Raw genomic sequence first — 16,192 nt, forward strand, 5'->3', positions numbered from 1 at the left:
CATGCATTCAACCGGTCAAACCTCAAGAATATCCTTGAGCAGCGTGGCTGCCTTTCAGGCAAGAAACTGAGCCGTGAGGAGTTCCTGCTGTGGCGCAGTAGGTTAAGGACCTGGCATTGTCTCTATGCCGGCTCAGTTTCGATTCCTGGCCACCACAGTAGGTTAAGGATCCGGTGTTGCCGGCATAAGTCAAAGCTGTGGCTCAGATTCAATCCCTGGCCCAGGAGCCTGCCAAAAAAAGAGAGAGAAAAAGAAAGAAACTAAGCCGTGAAATCAGATTCCTCTTGGAATCTTGGGTCCTCTGCTGACAGTTACTTGTTCTTTCTGTGCATCAGTTTCCTTGTCTATAAAATGGTCTTTAAAATTATGGAGCGCCTGTTGTGGCTCAGCAGATTACAGACCCGTCTACTATCCATGAGGATTCATGTTCGGTACATGGCTTCGCTCAGTGGGTTAAGGATCCGGTGTTGCCGGGAGCTGTGGTGTAGATCACAGACATGGCTCAGATCCCACATTGCTGTGGCTCTGGTGTAGGCAGCAGCTGCATTTCCAATTTGACCCCTAGCCTGGGAACCTCCATATGCTGCAGGCACAGCCCTAGAAAATAAGTATTCACAAAAGTATGTGCAGCTATATGTGTTTACCTATATACCAAGTCGTTTTTAGTGAGGGCAGGGGGCAGTTTTGCCCCCCTGGACGTTTGGCAGTGTCATCTCTGGGTATTAAATAGGAGAGGGGGGTGTTCAAGTCATTTAGCGGGGAGAGGCCAGAGATGCTGCTGCATATCCTATAATATAAGGGCAGCCCCTGCAATAAAGAATTACCTCCCCTTTCTCCTGGCTGGCAGCACAGGGGCCCCATGATGCCTGGAGTTACTGTAAAAGGCGTGAACCAGTGGGAGTCTGGAGCTCTGCCAGCCTTCCTCAAGAGGTCCAGGAAGCTGAACGGCCCTGAATGGGTGGACCCTGTCAAGCTGGCCAAGCATACAAAGCCGACGCCCTGTGATGAGAACTGGGTCTTCTGCAGCACAGCAGCTGGACGTCCGGGGCCGCGCTGGGGACCCCTCCATCACTAGGATCTTTGGGGGATGTCAGAGAAGCAGTGTCCTGCTTGACCACTCAGCACAGGCTCCAAGAATGCCACCGGGTCCTCCAGGCCCTGGAAGGGCTGAGAATGGTGGAAAAGGACCAAGATGGGGGCTACAAATGGGCACATCTGGAACAGAGAGGTCTGGACAGAATCACTTGGCAGGTGGGAGCTGCCAAGAAGAAGCATTACAACAAGCGATGCTGAGTTAATAAATTGCCTCATTTGTAAAAATAAATAAATAAATAAATAATCAAAACATCCAGCCCTAAACATCAGTGGTGTGGGATTTGAAAAACCCTGCCACATACACATAAGGGGAGGGGTGTCAATTATTTCTTTTACGAAACAGAATCACTTGCATTTTAGCCCCTCTGAGAGGTAAGCAATGGCATCTCAATTTAATTTGCAATTCCCTATTAATAATTCTGAGCATGTGTTCTCTTGTGACGCATCTTGGATCACTGCTGTGTCTCGGGTTTGATCCCTGGCTCAAGGACCTCCACATGCTGTGGGCATGGCCAAAAAAAAATCTGAGCATCTTTTCATAAATGTTTTGGCTAGTCTGACTTACATTTATGAGAACTGTCTATTTGTATCCTTTGCTCTTTTTTCTATTGGTTTGTTTCTATTGACATTTACTGTCAATTTTTTTCCTTTTTTTTTTTTCCTTTTTGAAGCCACACCCAAGGAATTTGGAAGTCCCCAGGCCAGTGGTTGAATTAAAGCTGCAGCTGCCGCCCTACGCCACAGCCACAGCCATGCCAGATCCAAGCCCCATCTATGACCTACGCCACAGCTTGCAGCAGTGCCAGATCCTTTAGCCCACTGAGCAAGGCCAGGGATTGAACCTGCATCCTCATGGATACTGGATGGGTCCTTAACCCACTAAGCCACAACAGGAACTCCTACTGTCCATTTTAAAGAACTCATTTCTTACAGATATGGATAAGCCTTTGTCATCTGCATTCAATACTGCCCCCCTCCCCCAATTAAATGAGTGAGATAATCCAGGTCAAGAATTCAGTGCAGCATCCACACTGTGGTTAAGGAGGCTAGTAACTGGCCATGCAGGGCCATGCCCACCACTCAACTCTAGTTAGGGCAGCTGGTTATCTTTTGAGATACAGAGATAGACTGAAAAGGCAAATCCTCCTTGTGAGGACCAACCAGAGGACCGCAACTTTACACTGTCTCCAGAGTGCTGGCGGGACCATGGCAATGGCGGAAAGTTATCAGAGTCAGAAACAGAGCCCCCAGAGCCCTGGGCTCCTGCACAGCTGCTCTTACCATGTTCCAGAAGCAGATGCCCATCCTCCCCTGGAGCTCACCTTGTGTGGCAAGGGGCACGGTCCCCCTCTTTCTTTCCCGGCAATTCCACGGAGACAATCCACACATGGAGGTACAAGGATCTTCAGAAAGGCTGCTGGCTCGAGTCCGGGCCCCCAGTTTCTACCCAGACCCCGAGGAAGGGGTGTTCACATCAGCGGTTGCCTACATTTGCCTACGTGGAGCGCGGCAGGTAGATGCACAGGTACCAAACGCCTCCTCAGGCCAAGGAGCAGCCCTTCTAAGCATGCCCCCTAGGGTTACAGATGAGATAGTCCGGTGCACAAGGTTGGGGAGGCAGGGTGGGGGTGGTGGGGAGTCCTGTGCTTCCCCAGCCAGCTGACGAGATGACATTGGAACTAGTAAATGACAAGCAGCCCCCCTAAGGAACTAATAACCTCAATCTATGGCCCAAATCAAAGTGGATATTGATTTGGAAGTGTTTGCAAATATGTCATATGTGTCACCAGAAAGAATCTCAGAACCTGGGGACGAGCCTTTTGCTGCTGCACGGGAGAGTGTCTCCAAAGATCCCCTCGGCCCTGCAGCACATGTCCTAATGACCCCATTTCACCGTTGAAGAAATAGGTCTAGAGAAGGTGAAAGCTTTTTGCAACTAACAAGTGCTCGGTCAGTGGTAGTTTGATCTCTGGCCTGGGAGATTTCATCTGCCATGGGTGTGGCCAAAGACGATTAGAATGGTAAATTTTATGTCATGTGTATTTAACCACAATAAAAAAACACAGCTCCTTGAATCCTCTGGATGTTGGAACCAGTTCCAGGGAAAGAGCAGCAAACAGATCATTCTGCAAATACCCTACACAACTGCACAACCTCCCTGACCCACTGTGACAGGGAGAGAAAGTCCTGGATATCATGGGGCCCTGTGACCTACAGCAAGCGGCTCAGCTGATCTTAAACCCGTGCTCTCCTCTTTCATGAAATGGACTAATACTATTCCAGGGTTCTTACAAGGGCCAAGTAGGAAGCAATCTGAAAGCTTTTTGCACGTAACGAGTGCTCAGTCAACAGTAGTCAGTGATGGTGTTCCTTCAGCCTGGAATGTTCTCCCTCTTCTCTGCAGAGTAAGCTCCTGTGCATCCTTCAAAGCCCAGACAGTTCAAATCCCACCTCTTCTGTGATGCCTGTGGTCACCTGCTGGATCTTTCACCAATACCAGCTTCTCCTCCCTGCCTGATGTGGGGGCACATCAGTTTCAAGGAGCCAGGTGATGTTTGGCTGTGACTTCTTTCCCTCTGCTCTGGTCACCTGGCTCCAGGAGCAAAGCCCCAGCAACTTCATCAACTGGTTCATGAATAAGAAACAGCCCTTTGTCATTGAAGCCTCTGAAATTTGGAGGTTGCTTATTTCCTCAGTGTAACCCAGCTCAGAGCCACTCAAACTGTGGCTTTGCTTCAGCAGCTGGGGCCTCCTCAGGGCACTTGTTTGAGATGCGAATTCTCGGGCCCCACCCTAGATGCACTGAACCAGATTCAGTGTAAAGGGCTGAGCATGGTTTCTCTCCCCTAAAGGTACTTGGTGGCCATAAATATTTCCTCGGATGCTTCAACCAAAGACTCTGCTAGGGAGGGGCCTGGTGGAGAGGTTTCTCTCCTTCTCTCGGCAGAGAATTCAGATTTGTCAGGGGATGGCAACGTGCTCGGGTGAAAACATGCTTGCAAACTCCCTTGCAGCTAAGCGGTTCTTTCCCTGTCCCAGAAGACCTCCCTGAGTGGGGCTTCAGAGAGAGCTTATCGGAGGCAATAGGCCCAGGTGGCAGGTGCCTCTGGCTTTGGCCTTGTCCTTCCCCTTCCTGTCTGTCTGTTACTTGGACATGGTGGTGGATTTTTACCTGGTGGCTCCCAGGACTCACACTCTCCCCAGATTCACACCCCTGGGCCATCACCATCTGCCCTGAACCTGGGCTGGCTGTGCCTAACTCTGACCAGTAATAGGAGTTGCTGCAGCAAAGTAGGGGGACTTCTGCTCTCAGCCTGAGACCTGGGGCCACCCAGGCTGAGGAGCTGACCTCCCTGCAGATCACATTCCTGTCAAAGGGAGGGCATCTGTCCAACCCAAGTCCGGGCCTGAAACCCGGGACTCACCTCACCTCCTCCTCTTCATCTGCAGCCAACTGGTCACCAGGCCCATCCCCTTGCATGGCCTGGCACCATCACAAGCTTGATCCACAGGCCTGATCCGTGGGGCAGCCACCTTCTTCCTCACCTGCCCCAACCCCCACTTCCTGCTTCCCAGCAAGCCTGCAGGTATGTGGATATCAGACTGATCTTTCTTTTCTTTTTTTTTCTGTTTTCTTTTTTGCTTTTTAGGGCCGCACCTGCGGCATATGGAGGTTCCAGGCCAGGGGTCAAATCAGAGCTGCAGCTGCCGGCCTACACCACAGCCACAGCAATGCAGGATCCGAGCCCTGTCTGTGACCTACACCACAGCTCACGGCAATGCCGGATCCTTAACCCACTGAGTGAGGCCAGGGATCGAACCCACAACCTCATTGTTCCTAGTCAGATTCGTTTCTGCTGCAACACGACAGGAATTCTCAGACTGATTTTTCTAAAGGCAGATCTGAAAGTAATTCCCCAGTGCTTTAGGGTAAAGCCCAAGGCCCTGGCATGGCCTACAGGTCTGTATGTGATACCATGGCTGCCTCGCTCTTCAACCCCATCTCTATCAACTCCCCTCTCTAAATACCATGGGCCCTGGATGTACCAAGCTATGTCTATTGTTTTTATGTTTGTTTGTTTATTTATTTATTTATTTTTGCTTTTTAGGGCCACACCCACAGCTTATGGAGGTTCCCTGGGTAGGGGTTGTATTGGAGCTGCAGCTGTCAGCCTCCACCACAGCCACAGCAAGGGTAAATCCTTAACCCACTGAGAGAGGCCAGGGGTCGAACCTGCATCCTTGTGAATACTAGTTGGGGTTCGTTTCTGCTGAGTCACAGTGGGAACTCCCAAGCTATACCTATTAATACCTGCATATCTTTGCCCCAGCCACGACAAATGTCATCCTTTGTGCTAACTCAGTGTCTTAGTCTCATCCTTTGTGCTAACTCAGTGTCTTAGTCTCACTGGGCTGCTCTAAAAGAATACCACCGACTGGGTGCTTTAACCTGCAGAATTTATTCTCACAGTTCTGGAGGCTAGAAGTCCAAGATCAAGGTGCCTGCAGCATAGGTTTCATTCTGAGGCTGCCTTCCTGGACTTGTAGGCAGATGCCATCTCACTGGGTGCTCACATGATGTGTAAGCAGGGAGAGAGCAGTGAGCTCTCTTATCAGGACACTGATCCAATTAGATCAGAACCCCACCCTTATGATCACATTTAGCCACTTGATTACTTTCACAGAGACTCCATCTCTAAACACAGCCCCCCTGGAGGTTAGGGCTTCAACTAAGAATTTGCGGGGGTGGGAGGGCACAAACATTCAGTCCATAACATTCAGTTAGGAGTGGCTGCCTAGAGAACTGTGTCGAGAAGAATTCTGAGGTCCATCCTAGGCTCTGTGTTAAGGAGAGCTCTGACTGATTAGTCATGCCTGCCTGGGATTTAGAAAAGAGGGATGTGGTGGCTTGTGTGCTACATATTTTCTTTCTCTGTCTTATGGGTTTCCCTTCGATACCCTCTCTCCTGGCCTTAGCACAATGCCTGACACATTTGAGGCTCTCTGTACTTTTTTTTTTTTTTTTTTCCCGGCTGCACCTGCAGCATGTTAAAATTCCTGGGAGGGGGATCAAACCCATGCCACAGCAATGACAGCACCAGATTCTTAACCCACTGAGCCACCAAGGAACTCCTCTCAACACATTTTCAATAACAGAATCAACAAGAGTGTAGTGGTCTTAAAGCACATTTCACATCCAGACTCTCATTTAAGTTTCACAACAGATGGTGAGGTAGGACCAAAAGATCAAAGATGGTCGGAAATCTTGAACGTGTTCACTCTTCTCTTCTCTCAGCCTGTGTGGGAGAGGCTGCATTTGTCCTAGAGGCTACATGGATGCCTGGAGTAGGTCTGTCTGGACCACGGGTGGCACTTGCTGCCACCGTCCCCCAGAGGAGCTGAAGCCTTTGTCCTTCCTGCCGCCCCTCCACCCCTGCACCCCCACTCACACCAGCGCTGCCAACACCACCCTCTGGCTGCCAACAGAAGCAAAGACAAAACGTTTATTGACAAAACAGACTCAAAGGTTTCAAAACCAAACTTGTGGTTACGAAAGGGGAAATGTTGGGAGGAGGGCTAAGTTAGCTCAGTGGAAATGAATCAGACTAGGAACCATGAGGTTTCAGGTTCGATCCCTGGCCTCGCCCTGTGGGCTAAGGATCTGGCGTTGCCGTGAGCTGTGGTGTGAGCTGGTGGCTACAGCTCTGATTAGACCCCTAGCCTGGAAACCTTCATATGCCGCGGGTGCAGCCCTAAAAAGACAAAAGACAAAAGACAAAAAAAAAAAAAAGGTAAGAAGCAAGGACCTACCACATAGCACAGGAAAAGCTACTCAATATTCTATAATGACCTATATGGGAAAAGAATCTGAAAAAGAATGGATACATGTATATATAACTGATTCACTTTGCTGTACACCTGAAATGAACACAACATTGTAAGTCAATTTATGCCCATAATATCAAAAAGGAGAAAAGAAGAAGGAGTTCTCCTGTGGCACAGTGGGTTAAGGTTCTGGCGTTGTCACTGCAACACCTTGGGTCACTACTGTGGTTCGGGTTCAATCCCTGGTCTGGGAACTTTCAGATCCTGTGGGCGTGACCCCCCCCCAAAAGAAGCAGCAAATACCTTCTGTGGTCTCCAAGCCTGGCAGAGTGACAGAGGGATTGATTTGCCTTCTGATGGGAGACAGAGGACATGTGTTAACCTTTGCCATGATACAGGAAATGGAGAGCAGGTGAGGGTGTATGGGATGGGAAGAGGGTGCTGTGGTTAAAGGGGAGATGGATTCAAGTCTCCAGTGCACCTGTTAGAACACCGCTCATGTAGTAGTGAGGGTATGTCTGAGTGTGTGGGGGCTGCCTCTCCCCTATCTGTCGCCCCTGTTCCCATGCTCAGCGCTGCTGCCCTGCCAGCCTGGCCTTGCACCGCATGCCTGAGCCTCTTGAGACTTGCTGCTGACGGACACCTTGCCCTGGTCTCTCCTCACCGGGCACTAGCTCTCAGCCAGCACTGTGCTTAGCCCTGTGAGATGTGCTTCTGCCCGGGAGGACCTCATGGCCAGGGTCAGTGGCAGGACCATCCCAGGCCGTGTGTTGGGAAGACCAGAGGCCTTGCCCTTGTCCGTGGGGTGGGAAGGCAGATGAGCAGGTGCAAGGCTGTGTGGGCGTATTTAGTGCAGCACACCCCCTGTGTGTCTGCAGACCAGCGGGGAGCACAGGGCTGAAGAGAGGAGATGGGGGAGTTCCCTCTGTGGTGCAATGGGATAGGTGGCATCTCTGCAGCACTAAGACACAGGTTCCATCCCCAGCCCGTCCCAGTGGGTTAAAGGATTTGGTGTGGCTGCAGCTGCAGCTTAGGTCACAACGGTGGCTCAGATCTGATTCCTGGCCTGGGAACTCCATATGCCTCAGGGAGGCCAAAAAAGGAAAAAAGAGAAGAGACCAGATCGGGAGGGGTTGGAGCTGTCACTGAGCAGGACCCCAGGAGGCCTTCCTAGAGTGGATCCCCCTCTCATGTCATTCACCTGCCTTTTTATCTATAGAAAAGCTTTAGTCAAAGAACCAATTTAATCAGAAAATAACAGAGAAAAAAAGAAAACAGTAATAATAATTCAGCCATTCAACAAAGTCAAGGACCTTCTGTTCTTCAAAGACTATAGATCATATTCTGAGCCATGTCTTTGAAGCTGTTTTGCAGATGCTGAAGCCCCCACCAGGTAAAAGAAGTCAGCTGTGTGCTGCCTGCAAGAATGTAGACCCCAGACTGGTTGAAACCAGAAGGTTGATGACACTGACTCTTAATGACCTCACCACCCATCAGTCAGGAAAATGTCCATGAGCTGATCATGCCCCGCTCCTCAAACACTGTAAGACCCTTCACTACCCCCTCCAAGGTGGGCAGGGGGTGGGGGGCACAGTCCTTGAGGCACTAGCCTGCTGTGTACCCTCTTTGCCTGGCAATGAAAGCTACTTTTTCTGTTTCTTCCAACTCTGTCTCCACGTTTCTATTTGGCATCATGTACAGAGGCAGCTGAGATTTCAGCAACACGGCTACGCTGGCCGCCGAAGAGAGCACCAGTGTCTGCTCTCTGGGCCTTGCAGCCTCAAGAACAAAGCGGGGACTTCCTGCGGCCGGTTCACTCGGGTTCCGTCTCCTCGCTGTGTAGTTACAGTCATGTAGTTACTGCTGCGAGCAAAGGAAGCCCGGCCCACCTCCGCTCAGGGCCCGAGGTGGGGGTCCAGCCTCCAGAAAGTTTCCCAAACCTGGATAAAGCCTGTGATCATTTCCCAGGCCCCTCACAGACCTTCCCAGGAGACGCCCCCCACACACACCCTCCCCCACCTCCCACCCTGGAGGGGACACATGCCTTTCCACTTCCTCAGCATCTTTCTGGAGCTGCCCCTGGTCCAGCCAAGAAAGCCAAGGAGCCCTGGGGGTGGAGTCACGGGGAGGAGGGGAGGCACCTGTGCTCTGGGGGAGTGGCTTCCCCACTGAGTGCCCTGTGCCTCAGAAGCGCATTGAGAAGTGGCCAGGTCTTTGCCCAAAGCCCGCCCATGCACAAGCCCGAGTTCTGTGGGAAGAATCCCAGCTGGTTCATTTTTTACCAGATTCCTTAACTCCCCAACAAAGTTGTTGAATGTTTATTGCATTGTAAAACCCAACCCACTTCACATCTGTTTTCTGTCCATTATGTGTCTTCAACTGTGGCCTCCCAGAAGGGGCCCAGGGCAATGCACCCCACCTCCCCCCAAGACAGCAGCCTTCGGGTCCCTACCTCTCATATTAACAGAGCCCCAATTTCAACCGGACTGCCATACACCCAGCCTCTGATTAGTCTAAGTCAATGGTAACCCCACACCCTTTGCTCTTGACCCTGGCCAATGACAATTAAGTGGTTCTGGGAAAATACGCTTTTTATGTATAGGGGGAAGGGCCAGCCTCGTCCTTCCCTTTCTGCTGTGCAGGGTCCTGTGGGGGTGGGGTGCTGAGGCAGCTGTCTTGCTGCCCCTGGGAAGAGCAGGGAACTGCAGAGGGCCACCTCCAGTTGACCACGTGGTGGAATTGTTGCTATGACTGAGCAGGACCCTATGGGGCCTTCCAGAAACAAACCCCTCCCCATATCCTCTGCTGTAGCTCCTCCCTGAAGTACCTAGATGATAGCATTCGACAACACGTACATTTCCAAAGCTGTTTTAGAGATGCTAAAACCCTCGCCAAATGGAAGGAAGTAACCATTTTATGACCATGAGCAAGTAGCCCCCAGACTTACTGGCCCTGAAGGATTGATGATGTTAACCCCTGTGACATCACCCTGTTACTTCACCATTAGCCAATCAGAGCATGTGCACAAGCTGATCTCATACCCTGGGATGCCCCTCCCTCACCTGGCCCTGAAAAGTGCTTTGTTAGGAGTTCCCGTCCTGAAGCTGCAAAATGAATCAGATTAGGAACCATGAGATTGCGTGTTCGGTCCCTGGCCTTGCTCAGTGGGTTAAGGATCCGGCATTGCTGTGAGCTGTTGTGTAGGTTGGCAGCTGTAGCTCTTATTCCGCCCCTAGCCTGGGAACCTCCATATGCTGTGGGTGCAGCCCTAAAAAGACAAAAGACAAAAACAAATAAATAAAGTTCATCTGTTGTCATCTGTCTTAGATTTTACAAAGAGGACCCCAGGTTTGCAAATCTGCACAGTCCTTATATGTAGGTTGAGTGAGTGAGAATGAGATCAGGGAGGTGGAGGGAAGTTAACTGTCTCCTGGACCAGCAGATAAGGTCAGACGTCTAGTCAAAGAGAATTTACAACTGTACAAGAGCACAGTCAGTTTTCTACAACAAACATCCTGGCAAATGTTGCTGGAACAGATAGAGTCTGGTCTCAAGGTTTTATAAGTCAATAATTCTTAGAACTATTCCAGCAAACATTCACTATCTCAGGAAAACTTTATCTTCATTGAGGTGAATAGACAAAGTGCATTTTATGATGAAACTACCAAAAAAAGTGTAGTTTCAACTTACTTTGTATGGTAATAGGTATGTGAATGTTTGCTTTTTCTTTATCTAACAAGATATAATGGCTAGCTCAGGGCCTATCTTCCTAAGGTATCAGTGTTATTGATTTCCATTCTGTCCAAGTTCTTCTTTAACTTCAAACTTGTGGCCTTGAACTTGGATTAAACTTTTCTAACCAGGGCTGAATTAAAGACTCTGTGGCTCAGTTTCCTGTTTCCACAAACTGCTGAACCAACCTAGGATCTCCTATCTCCAGGCTTTTGTTATGTGATAGAATTAAAATTTTTATCTTTTAAGCCAAGTCACTTGGGTTTTCTATCACTTGCAGTCAAATGCCTTCCTGACTACCTCAGAGAATTTCCAGGAAGGATTTCGAGGACTTGTTTCCTGTAGATAAGTTTTCCCTTCTTGGGCACCCCTGTCACAGCTACTCACATCCAAAGGCTGGAAGATGTTTTTAACCCTTCCTCCATTGCTCTCCACCCTTCCAGTCTGTCAGCTGCCTCCCAAGTATATTTTGAGTCAGTGCATCTCTTTCTATTCTTTGCCACTAGTGGAGTCCCAGCAACTACGTCACCTCTTGCCTCTGCTATTCAGTAGCCTCTCCAATGGTGTCTCACCTCCCATACCCTCCTTAGATCTTTAAAAAACACAGGATCTTTAAAAAACACAGGAGTTCCCTTGTGGCTCAGTGAGTTAAGGATCTGGTGTTGTCACTGTTGTGGCTTGGGTTACAGCAGTGGCATGGGTTTGATCCCTGGCCTAGGAACTTCCATATGCCATAGGCATAGTAAAAAAAAGAAGAAGAAGAATAGAAAAAAAATGATAGAAAATGAAGTCCTCCTGTGTAGCCCAGGAAATTATATCCAATGTCCTGGGATAAACCATAATGGAAAGGAATATGTTAAAAAAGAGAGAGACAGAGAGAGAGACAGAGTGTGTGTGTGTGTGTGTGTGTGTGTATGTCACTTTATTGTAAAGTGGAAATTAGCACAACACTGTAAATCAACTATACTTTAATTTAAAATATTAAAATTAAAAAATATAACTAGGAGTTCCCTGGTAGCTCAGTGGGTTAAGGATCTGGCATTGTCACTGCCGTGGTACAAGTTTGTTCCATGGCACGGGAACTTCTGTATGCCATCAATGCAGCCAAAAAAAAAAAAAAATATATATATATATATATATAAATTATAATGCATAATTTATATATACACACACACACACACACACACACACATATATAATTTTTTCAAAGCTAATGTGTGATGTCACTAGGATGGGAACATAGAAATCTCCTAAATTTCCCTCTTCTCATGGACACACCATACATACAGCTATACATGGAGCCATTCCCTGTAATAGAAATCCAGAAACTGTTAAATTGTTTCCAAAGTGTTGTACACTTTCCATTCCCACCAGCAATGAATGAGAGCTTCTTATTACTCCACAGCTTCATCAGCATTTGGTATTTTCTTCTGTGTTTTAACCATTCTAATAGGTAAGTAGTGGCGATTTTGAAATTCTTTTTATTTCCAATTTATATTCTAAGTGATCACAATCTAATGGGTAGCTAACTGTTCTGGCATTCTCTCAAGAATACAAAACAAAGGAGTTCCCTTTGTGGCACAGTGGTTAACGAATCTGACTAGGAACCATGAGGTTGTGGGTTCCATCCCTGGCCTTGCTCAGTGGGTTAAGGATCCGGCGTTGCCATGAGCTGTGGTGTAGGTTGCAGACGTGGCTTGGATCCCGCGTTGCTGTTGCTGTGGCTCTGGCGTAGGCCGGTGGCTATAGCTCCGATTCGACCCCTAGCCTGGGAATCTCCATATGCCGTGGGAAACGGCCCTAGAAAAGGAAAAAAGACCAAAAAAAAAAAAAAGAATACAAAACAAAACAAAAAAACCTTACAAATCTATGCTTTCTTAAGGCATGCATAATCAATTGCCAAAAAATTAATTGCATGATATTCATTGTTAACAGTGTCGTAAAGGCCATTGCTATATAGAGTCAAGGCAACTGCAACGTCCAGAATGAATGATCAAAACTATGAAGACTCAAAGCTCTGTATGTGTGGAACAAAGATGGTTGAAACCAACTGAAGCTTAACTTCAAAGGCAGCAGAAGGCTGGGTTGTCTGAGAAGGTGTGGGGTGTTCTGGCATTCAGAGGCCAGGCTGAGGATCCCCAGCTAAAGGTAAGCAGGTTATGCTGTGAAGGCACCTCCTGGGGAAAGCTCTTTCTGGTACTTGCTTAAAATTCTGAGTGAACTAAGCTCAGCTCAGTCTCTAGAAATCCACAAATCTCTGACTTAACCTTTGACCCAAGCATTCAGAGAATAGGAGGGCACAGTTTGGTCTCTGAAGAGGGAGTCAACTGGCACCACCATAGGATAAAACCAGAGAATGGAGGGGCCTGCAGAGGAAATGACACCAAAGGGTCTGCCCTCATCTCCTCTGGGATGGAGTTAGCTGCACGCAAGGCCCTCTAAGTGACTGTGAGTGATAAACAATTGGACAAGCACAGACACGTTAATTAATTTATGTCTTTGTGGCCGAAACTGCGCATGCAGGAGGATTGAACCCACCCCATAGCAGGTGGCAAGGCCGGCTCCTTAACCCACTGTGCCACCAGGAAGTCCTAGCCACTTTAACGGATGTGGACTCAGCTATCCTTCCCTCGACTCCCACCTTGGACTCGGAGCCGTCCTCTTGGGAATGGTAGCAGTTCAATGTGAGAAGTCACTTCTGGCTGGGGGGACAGGGCAGGCTTTGCCTGGAGGTGGGGTTTGGACTGCACATTGAAGAAAAGATGGAGCAGGTGGGGAGCGAGGATTGGGAGGTGGGTGAGGAATCTGACTGGTCAGGAATGGGAAGTTCCTGGAGTGGGGGGTAGCCCCGAAAGTTGAGGGACCAACTGCAAAGGCTTTGAATGTCAGATTAGAAGCCTTCAGATACCTTACTAGGAAGCTGTGGAACTTGACAGGTGCAGGCTGGCATGAAGCCAAGACAAATTTGACAGTGAACAGACTGGGCAAGAGAGACTGGGGACAGGGAGTCCTAGGCTATGGTCATGGTTAAAACCCAGAGTGAGAAGTGCTAGAACTCACTAGCACATCTAGTGCTAGAACTAGAAAAAGAACTAGAAAAAGAAAGGAAAAGGCAGAGATTCTGGTGACCAGATCAATGAACTTGAGCGTGAAAAATGAAGAGAAATCAACAATTTAAAAATACCTTCTGTTCACAACCTGCGTCATGCTTGTTTTTAGGCAGCTATGTCCTAAGAAAGAGAAAGTCCTCAATGAATTGGTTGCAGATTCATATTTCCAATTCTTTTATGTGGGTCACATATTCCTTTTTTTTGTTGTTGTCAAGTATAAGGGTTATTATACTTTTATTTTTAATTGCAACCATTAGAGGATAAAAATTCCAATATTTAAAGCATGAATAAATAAAATATTGCATGTTCCAATAACGGAATAATTAGCCCATCCAAATATAGTCATAGAAACATATTTAAAGACTGGGAATTATATACATAATATACCCTTTTTAAATTTTAGAATTCTTCACAGTATTGCTTACTATACACACATTGTTAAATAAAGATCTCTAGAATATTTTCATCTTGCATTATGTGGGTCACATATTTCCGGGAAAAAAGGAGAATTTCTAACAAAGGAAGCAACTCCTCCCAGGGTCCATGTACTATCTTTCCCTGCCAGCAAAATCCTGGCTATCCTCTGGATTCTGGGTATCTTATTTACAATGTTTATCTCAAGGAGCTTCTAATTCTTTATCCACTTCCTGCAGAACCTGAGTGGGAGGTGGGGTAGGGAGACAAAAGCCCCTTGATCTTGTCTTATCAGAGACCCAGTAGCAGAGAGATACAACAAAGTTACAGTTCTGTTACTGAAGAGGATGTAACAAATAGACCATTTGTAAAGACTTGGGCACGATGAAAGGAAACCAACAAGGATGGTGCAGCACCTCCTTAGAGAGCCATCGGCATGGTCAGCTTGTAGAGACCAGCAGAGGAAGTGGTTACTGGGTTGCTGGAAACCTGCAGTGGCCTTCAGTGTGGGAACCAGCCATAGGGCTGCCAACCCATCCCCCACTGGCAAGAAGCTAGAAGCATCAACGCCCTGTGGACTCTTTCCTCCTGCCCTCCTGTTTCCTGCTGGTGTCCACAATGGGATGAAGTCAGCCAGATCCCAGAAGGGGCGGAATCTCCGCTGACAGTTCACACAGGTCAGCCCCAAGGTGGAGGAGAAAGGGGAGCGGAGCGGGATGGACAAATAGAATATTCAGCTCATTCATATTGCCATACAAATCAAAGCAACACAGTAGCAACAGGCCATCCTTTACCCAGCGCAAACTGTGGACCTAGCGTAAGAAAATGACATAAAGCCAAGGCTGGTGGGTAAATGGGTCTTTCTCCTTGAAAGCTGGTCTGCAGGGAAAGGAGATGTGCTGAGGTCCCCAGAAGGAGGCACCCAAGTGCATGTGCAGGCAGAGCAAGACAAAGGCCATGGCAAATCTCTTTTCAGGCTCCTGGTTCCAGCTCTCTGAGAGGCCTGGCGGCCTGTTTTCATGCAAGTCCCTTGATTCCTTAAAAAAAATTTCCCTTGTGCACATGGCAGCTTGAGATTTCTGTTTCTTATAGGCAGAGATCTTGGGTATACTTTGTTTGAAACAAAAGAAACTTTGGCACACTTAATTTCATTTAATCCACATAACAATGCTTGGGAAGTAGGTAGCCTTATCTCCACTTTATTTTATTTTTTAATTTAAAAATTTTTCCTTTTTGGCCACCTCACAGCATATGGACTTCCTGGGCCAGAGATCAGATCCGAGCCACAGCTTCAACCTACACCACAGCTGTGGGGCAATGCCAGATCCTTAACACACTGTGCTCGGCCAGGGATCGAACCTGCATCCTGATGCTGCAGAGACACTGCTGATTCTGTTGCACCACGGCAGGAATTCACTTACCTCCATTTTTTTTTTGTAAGGCTATTTTTGTTTTTCAATTAATTAATTAATTAATTTTCTTTTTTAGGGCTGCCCCTGTGGCATATGGAAGTTCCTAGGCTGGGGTAAAATCGGAGCTATGGATGCTGACCTACACCTCAGTCACAGCGACACAAGATCCAAGTGGCATCTGTGACCAAATGACACAGCTTGTAGCAATGCCGGATCCTTAACCCACTGAGCAAGGCCAGGGATTGAACCTGCATGCTCACAGACACTCTATCGGGTTCTTAACGGGAACTCCCCCTTACCTCCATTTTAAAGATGGAGCTGAGGAGTTCCTTAGTGGCCTAGTGGTTAAGGATTTAGCATCGTCACTACTGTGACGTACATAGCTTTGATCCCTCAACGGGGACTTCCATGCAATTATAGGTGCAGCCAAAAAAAAAAAAAAAAAGATGAGGCTATTCGAGGTCCAAATAAGATTAGGCCATCTTCATCAAGGGAACTGGAACTCACACACTCCAGTCGGCCTGACTCCAATACAGTATTCCAGAATTTTCTAGGACTCCATGAGCTGGCAAGGCTGGCCAAAAGTAATTTCCAAAACCAGAA

The 16,192-nt window shown here is 48.0% G+C and overlaps 1 pseudogene; it reads left to right on the top strand.

The window, feature by feature from the left end:
• Positions 1–577: 577 nt before the first annotated feature.
• On the top strand, positions 578–1,329 carry LOC125126806 (40S ribosomal protein S19-like; annotated as a pseudogene).
• The last annotated feature ends 14,863 nt before the right edge of the window (positions 1,330–16,192 follow it).

Source organism: Phacochoerus africanus, chromosome 5 (genome assembly GCF_016906955.1).
Source record: "Phacochoerus africanus isolate WHEZ1 chromosome 5, ROS_Pafr_v1, whole genome shotgun sequence".
In the NCBI taxonomy this organism is placed as follows: Eukaryota; Metazoa; Chordata; class Mammalia; order Artiodactyla; family Suidae; genus Phacochoerus; species Phacochoerus africanus.